Here is an 8192-nt window from a genome sequence, read left to right as displayed (position 1 = left end):
GATATGAGCCCTGCATGAACATCAATAAACAACAATTACACTAAACATATCTATATACACATCAATTACACTAAACATATATATACACACATCAATTACACTAAACATATCTATATACACATCAATTACACTAAACATATCTATACACACATCAATTACACTAAACATATCTATATACACATCAATTACACTAAACATATCTATACACACATCAATTACACTAAACATATCTATATACACATCAATTACACTAAACATATCTATATACACATCAATTACACTAAACATATCTATATACACATCAATTACACTAAACATATATATATACACATCAATTACACTAAACATATCTATATACACATCAATTACACTAAACATATCTATACACACATCAATTACACTAAACATATCTATATACACATCAATTACACTAAACATATCTATATACACATCAATTACACTAAACATATCTATACACACATCAATTACACTAAACATATCTATATACACATCAATTACACTAAACATATCTATATACACATCAATTACACTAAACATATCTATATACACATCAATTACACTAAACATATCTATATACACATCAATTACACTAAACATATCTATATACACATCAATTACACTAAACATATCTATAGACACATCAATTACACTAAACATATCTATACACACATCAATTACACTAAACATATCTTTATACCCATCAATTACACAATACATGAAAAGCAAACACAAAAAATCTACCTAATGATGATTTCATCAACCATATTGATTTCAACTGTCAAGTATTGACCCATCAGTGCAGCTGAAAGGGGTGGAGAGAACAGATCCTCAAGCAATTGAGATACAATGTAAAACAAGACAGCAATCCATGCAAAACACATTTATAAATAATTGCCTAGGAAATAGATGCCTATTTGTAATTATTTTAAAATGCAAAGATTAATAGAATAGATTTCCTCTCTTTTCACTAATGGCGAATGATTGCTCATAACCCCCATTTGCACAAAATACTAGTCTACTTGCCTGTTTTCAATGCTATACTTCACCAACTAGAAACTTTGTGTAGGCATGGTCTAAAAATTCCTCCTTAGTTGTACATTTTCTCGAAATCTAAAGGCACAACCTAGATTCGAGCCAATGTCTTAAATAAGTGAACATGTTATTACTCCAACCTCGTGAAAGTGACGAAATGACACGTTTTCATTTTCTTCAAAAACAATTATCGAATAATCGAAGGAGGGCCTTTGATTTGACGGCTTGCACATGCGCAGTTCAGCCCGAGAGACCTTTAGACCCGATGACGTGTTTCTAAGCATGAGTTTAGCAAGCCAACGTCGCCATGACGTCGCCTACAATTGTGATCGAGGATTTCTATTGGTGAAGCAGTTATAGTCTGTCTTCATACTGTGCTGTCTTTGGTAGATCGGACATTGCTCCATGTAGAAGGCTACTTCACCACCAGAGGGCAGCAGTCTCTAATAAATGTATTTATTTAACCCTTATTTTACCAGGTAAATTGACTGAGAACACATTCTCATTTACAGCAATGACCTGGGGAATAGTTACAGGGGAGAGGGGGGATGAATGAGCCAATTGTAAGCTGGGGATGATTAGGTGACCGTGATGGTATGAGGGCCAGATTGGGAATTTAGCCAGGACTCCGGGGTTAACAACCCTACTCTAACGATAAGTGCCATGGGATCTTTAGTGACCACAAAGGTCAGGACAGCCGTTTAACGTCCCATCCGAAAGACGGCACCCTACACAGGGAAATGTCCCCAATCACTGCCCTGGGGCATTGTGATATTTTTTTACCCCAGAGGAAAGGGTTCATCCTACTAATAATTTATCAATTTCAGTTTCATACTTCTCAAAGATGATAATTAGCTTATTACAGTTTTTTTCAGTGATTTAAATTCAGCACGGCATCATAATTTACAAATTGAAAGGTTATTATATTTTATGATTTTGATTCACATTGATGGTGGTGACTGAACTCAGGGGTGGCCAGCCAACGTACATTACTATATTATATTTATTAACTGCGCAGTGTATGCAATATTTAGGCAGAATATAATTGAGCTATTCTTACTATACAGTACATGTACTAAAATACATTAATTCTACAGGTCAATTCATCTCGATACTTCAAAACTCCTAAGAACGTCACAAGTCCGATGTGTGGGTCTTCCAGTGAGTTGGAGAGGATTGAGGAAACATGGAATAGTTTGAAAGCTTCATATGGACTGTAAGTGAAATGTTTCTGATTTGCACATTTTGTGGCTTGTCTTGTTTAAAAAAAACAAATGATCAATGTAAATATTTCCTTCATGACATTTGAATCAGAGTTATTATTAGCCTACTATATAGTCTTAGTTTTAATTTGACTGAAACATTGTAGAAAAAACCATGGAGGAGAAAAGTACATTTCAGTAACATTTATTGACTGAATTTGCAGATAACAGGTTATCTTGGGTTTGGTGTCACATCTTTAAATGTAATGTCTGCTGATGGTGATGTTTTATTTCTTCTCTATTTGCAGATACCTGTTATATTGGTGCTTGAAAGCACTGGATCCTGTATCACATGTGGTAAAGTTGAGTACAGAATAGGGGACGAATGTTGTCCCATGTGTTTAAAAGGTAAGGACCGTCTTTTTACATCATATGAATCACCAGACGGTAATACATCATAAACACCAACATAAAACTTTTATCCTTCTAAACATTGAACCCTGTTTCACATAATGATCCAGCCATCTATAAAATAGGTGATAGATATTGCATAATGTGTAGGCCTGGTAAGGACATTGTGTATTTTTATGAGGGGTTAATTATAACAATAACAACAATAATATTTATAATAATAATAATACCAAAACATCATTATTTTCTGTTTTTCTTTTCAACAGGACATCATGTACATAGTCATTGCACCAAATTTACAAGTATACCTGTCTGTGTGCTCTGTATTGACTCCACGTTCCTTGATGAGCCCAGTGGTAAAACAACATGCAACAACTGTACCACATGTGATCCAGGTGAGAATTCTGTGCTCTGGGCATAAACACTGAGCTACTTTACTATATCAGCTGTTGTTTTAATGAAATACAACAGACTTTACATTTAGCTTCAGATACCAAGTGACTTGTTTTCTCTATAGGTTTGGGTTTGAAGGTAAAGCAGCCATGTAGACCTTCATCAGACACTGTCTGTGGGACACTGGAGGGGTTCTACTGTCTAGACCCAACTAAGGATGGTTGTAGAGCAGCCCAGAGACACAGCAGCTGTAAACCTGGTCAATACATCAGCCACACAGGTTGGTCTTCTGTCTCACTCATAATAGTAATTGTATCGTTATAATTCAATTGAGTCAAGTTTTTATCTTCATTGTGAACAATCATTAACAGTTAATGGAATTAAATAAAGGGGGGGAACGAATGCAATTTTTCATGAATATTTCAACATGTGTTTGTGCAGGAACAACATCTACAGATACTGTGTGTTCTGACTGCCCTGGTAAAACTTATTCAGATGGATCATTAACATCTTGTCAACCACATACAGAGTAAGTGAGAACATGATTAGTTAGTTCAAAAGGTTATTCCCCTGAAGATATAAATACATTAATATACTCAAATAGAAACTTTAAAAAACATACCTCTGTTTATGTCTTTAACAGATGTGAATTCTTGGAAATTGAACCAGGAACTCCTTGGTTGGATTCAGAATGTGGAGTTGCCTCACTTCCCACAGCTGGATTCATAGCTGGTGTTCTGATAGGTGTTCTATTTTTTCTGATAGCCAGCATAGCTGGTGTTTGTTTATTTATGAGAAGAAGAGAAATGGAGAGAAGAGAAATAATGAGAACAAGACAAAACTTAGGTAAGATGACTGGAATTGTATTTGTACCATTCATTGTTTTCATTGCCTGTGATATTCAGTATACTCTGTGAATGCTACATGTTCTACTTCTCAGAGTGTAGATTACTACTGTTTGTTATCGTCATGGTTACATGGTATGTTTATTACAATATTGGACATCTGTCTTTTTTATAGACCCTCAAATACCTAAACAGGTATGTTTGGAAATCTATGAATATATTTGATGACATTGTACGACTTTGTGCTTTCTTCTGACTGACATTTTAATTTATTGGGACAGTTTCCCAGACAGAGATTACGCCTAGTTTTGGAATAAAAAGCACTTTAAATGGAAAATCTTCATTGAATGTGCCTCTTAGTCCAGGACTGAGTGTAATATCTGTCCGGGAAACCGGCCCAATGTGTTTTAATAATTACTGATTCCATTTGATAGGCATCCCCAGATCAGGAAATACCAATGCTGTCTGGGGGAACTGGAAAAGGTGAGGCACACCTTCAAGGTTTTCAAAATTTGTGTACAGAATAGTTTGAGTTACAAGAATTTCAAACATATTTATAAGTAAGTGTATATGGTATATAACTTCATCAATGCTAAGACCAATGATATGATACAAGAATATAGGACAAGCTATTGTACTACAAAACATTGTCTAGAATGTAAATGAATTACTGATAAATTACAAATTACTTCTTTCCCCAGATTCAAGCCCCCGTCACAGTCAGGGACTCCACATTCTGTAATCTGTGGTCCACTGGCTGGCTGGTCCAGCCATCGCTAGTGTATCTTAACACTACATGTTAAATGTGATATTGTAGAATCTGGTTGATATAAAAACAGGATTCTACACCACATTCAATTGTTGTGTAAATAAATGAAACACATTGAAACCCAACCTCCAGTAGGAAGAATGTGACTTCTAGATACCTGTTGGGAGAGGACCACTGTGCCTTTGTATCATATGGGGATGTTTGAAACGTACTCATCAGCCTGAACTGTTCCCACTTGTGTCAGCGAATAGCTAGCTTTTCATGTGGGCGCCACTGGTAAGATGCTTCGGGAGGGCGGAAACATATCAGCTTCTGCCTACAGCCTACAGACTGGTCTAAAATTAAAAGGACCATGTGATGAGTGTAAATTAGCTCCACCTAGCTAGGAAACAGATTTAGAAGCTGTTTCCTCTCTTCCCAGGGGAAAGTCATGTGTTCATAACTTCAGGACCACAACGTCTGTCAGCCCAGACTATGGAACTTCAAATGGGACTTGATAATATCTTGAGACACAGATTACTGGAAACTGGTGCAGGATGCACTGGTCTAATGTCCATTGCTTGTGTTTCTTGGCCCAAGCAAGTCTCTTCTTATTGGTGTCCTTTAGTGGTGGTTTCTTTGCAGAAATTCGACCATGAAGGCATGATTATTCACGTAGTCTCCTTTGAACAGTTGATGTTGAGATGTGTCTGTTACTTGAACTCTGAAGCATTTATTTGGGCTGTAGTTTCTGAGGCTGGTAACTAATGAACTTATCCTCTGCAGCAGAGTTAACTCTGGATCTTCCTTTCCTGTGTCGGTCCTCATGAGAGCCAGCTTCATCATAGCGCTCTATGGTTTTCGCGACTGCACTTGAAGAAACTTTCAAAATGTTCCGTATTGACTGACATTCATGTTTTAAAGTAATGATGGACTGTCGTTTCTCTTTGGTTATTTGAGCTGTTCTTGCCATAATATGGACATGGTATTTTACCAAATAGGGCTATCTTCTGTATACCACCCCTACCTTGTCACAACACAACTGATTGGCTCAAACGCATGAAGAAGGAAATAAATTCCACAAATTAACTTTTAACAAGGCACACTCCAGGTGACTACTTCATGAAGCTGGTTGAGAGAATGCCAAGAGTGTGCAAAGCTGTCATCAAGGCAAAGGGTGCCTACTTTGAGGAATCTCAAATATAAACTATATTTGGATTTGTTTAACACTATTTGGTTACTATGTGATTCCATATGTGTTATTTCATAGTTTTGATGTCTTCACTATTATTGTACAATGTAGAAAATAGTCAAAATAAAGAACCTCATGAATGAGTAGGTGTGTTCAAACGTTCAGACTGGTACTGTAGGTGCTGGCCTAATAAAGTCTAGATGAAAAATAATTGAAACGTTGTCATTAAAGGTGGTAGTAAGGAGCATATACAGTTTCCAGGCCTTTCTGTTCTTTTTATAACTACATCACTGGTTACCACATCATTGGTTACTACATCATTGCTTACGGTGACAGCATGATAAGGAGGACTATAAATGAGGAGAGAGGCCAGTCATACCCTGGTCTGTAGCTACTCCAGATGACTATGAATGAGGAGAGAGGTCAGTCATACTCTGGTCTGTATGTACTCCAGGTGACTATAAATGAGGAGAGAGGTCAGTCATACCCTGGTCTTTATCTACTCCAGATGACTATAAATGAGAGGTCAGTCATACTCTGGTCTGTATCTACTCCAGGTGACTATAAATGAGGAGAGAGGTCAGTCATACCCTGGTCTTTATCTACTCCAGATGACTATAAATGAGGAGAGAGGTCAGTCATACCTTGGTCTTTATCTACTCCAGGTGACTATAAATGAGGAGAGAGGTCAGTCATACCCTGGTCTTTATCTAATCCAGGGCCACTAGGCTGCTGATGCTCTGCAGGTTCAGAGAGTCAATGGTCTCCTGGCAGACTTAGGCCTCTCAGGCTTCTCCACTTTCAGCGTCCAGCTGAGCTGCTTCGTCTGACCTTTAACCTCAGCTTCTTCCTGTTTCGTCTGGGACACTTCCTCAGGCAGCTGGACTACAACCTAGAGAATCACAATTAGTGGATCAATGACAATTTATTTGGATTGATATTGGATTGACATTAGATCATATCTGTTAATGCTACTGACAGTCGAGGGCGGTACAACCTAGACAGTGACCGGATGTAAGCCCTGTGTTGCTGGAGATACATTATCTAAACAATTTCTTTTACATTGAATTCAGATGCTTCCTGTTTAGTCTTAGTTAATATCTGTTAATGCCACTGCTACATGCTACTGCCACCTAGCCAGTGACCGGATGCATGCTCTTTCTAAATAATAAACTTATTTTGTTACAACGGACTCACTAGTGTGCAGACTATTCAAAACAGATATATTATATTCCAGCATATGCTGACATGGACATGGACAGAGTCAACCGATAATATGATTATATTTGTGACAATCCTCTAGTGGTTCTGGAAAATAATATGATTGGAGCTGTAACAAGCATTCTGTGGCATCAGTCAGAATAAAGGATCAGTTGGAAGATTGTTATGACTCTTCAGTTGACTCAACCACTTTCAGGATCTCTCATTGAAGACATGTTTATTATGATCCTCATTAGCTACTGTTCCTGGGGAAGCAGGGATTCTGAGCCTCCAAACATCAAATCATATTTGACTTTGATAATGATCACATTTGATGATCACTGAATGATTCCCTTCACAAATCAGAGTTAAAGACAGACCTATGTTGCTGGAGATACATGATCTACACCAGTGGGGGCTGCTGAGGGGAGGACGGCTCATAATAATGGCTGGAACGGAGCAAATGGAATGGCATCAAACACATGGGAACCATGTGTTTGTTGTATTTGATACCATTCCACTCATTCAGCTCCAGGCCTTACCATGAGCCCATCCTCTCCAATTAAGGTGCCACCAACCTCCTGTGAACTACACCCTTTCAGCTCCAGGCCTTACCATGAGCCCATCCTCCCCAATTAAGGTGCCACCAACCTCCTGTGATCTACACCCTTTCTGTGCAAGACTTCTCACAAAGACAAACATTTTGGAGGATCGCAGAGTCAATGGATCAATGAGAAATACGTTTGTATTGATATTGGCTTGACATTAGACTTAGTTCATGTCTGTAAATGCTAATGACACTAGAGGGCAGTACAACCTATATCAACCTATCCCATGACCGGATGTAAGACCTGTGTTGCTGGAGATACATTATCTAAACCCTTTCATTAACATTACCTGCCAATCTTTGAGGTTTCTCATTGAAACATTGCTTGACAACTTGAAAAACCAGCCTCTTTCTAACCACAAAAAGAAAAAAGTGTTCCAACCCCATGCCTCTCCAGTCTGAAACATGGTTATGCCTCTTTCTGCTTGAGTCAGGTTTTTTGTGGTTCTTAGTGAAAGCCTTGCAAAACACTTAATGTAGAAAAGGCCCATGGAGTTGGTGGAATAATCCTTTAATTCATGGCCACTTACTCAGCTGGGCT

General features: G+C 37.8%; 1 pseudogene; it reads left to right on the top strand.

Moving 5' to 3' along the window:
- The first annotated feature begins 2239 nt into the window (after positions 1-2239).
- LOC129829564 (tumor necrosis factor receptor superfamily member 14-like) lies at positions 2240-6093 on the top strand (annotated as a pseudogene).
- Positions 6094-8192: the final 2099 nt, after the last annotated feature.

The sequence above is a fragment of the Salvelinus fontinalis genome, chromosome 31, assembly GCF_029448725.1.
Source record: "Salvelinus fontinalis isolate EN_2023a chromosome 31, ASM2944872v1, whole genome shotgun sequence".
Classification (NCBI taxonomy): domain Eukaryota; kingdom Metazoa; phylum Chordata; class Actinopteri; order Salmoniformes; family Salmonidae; genus Salvelinus; species Salvelinus fontinalis.
The sequence above is the reverse complement of the archived record's forward strand: the minus strand, read 5'-3'. Positions and strand labels throughout refer to the sequence as shown.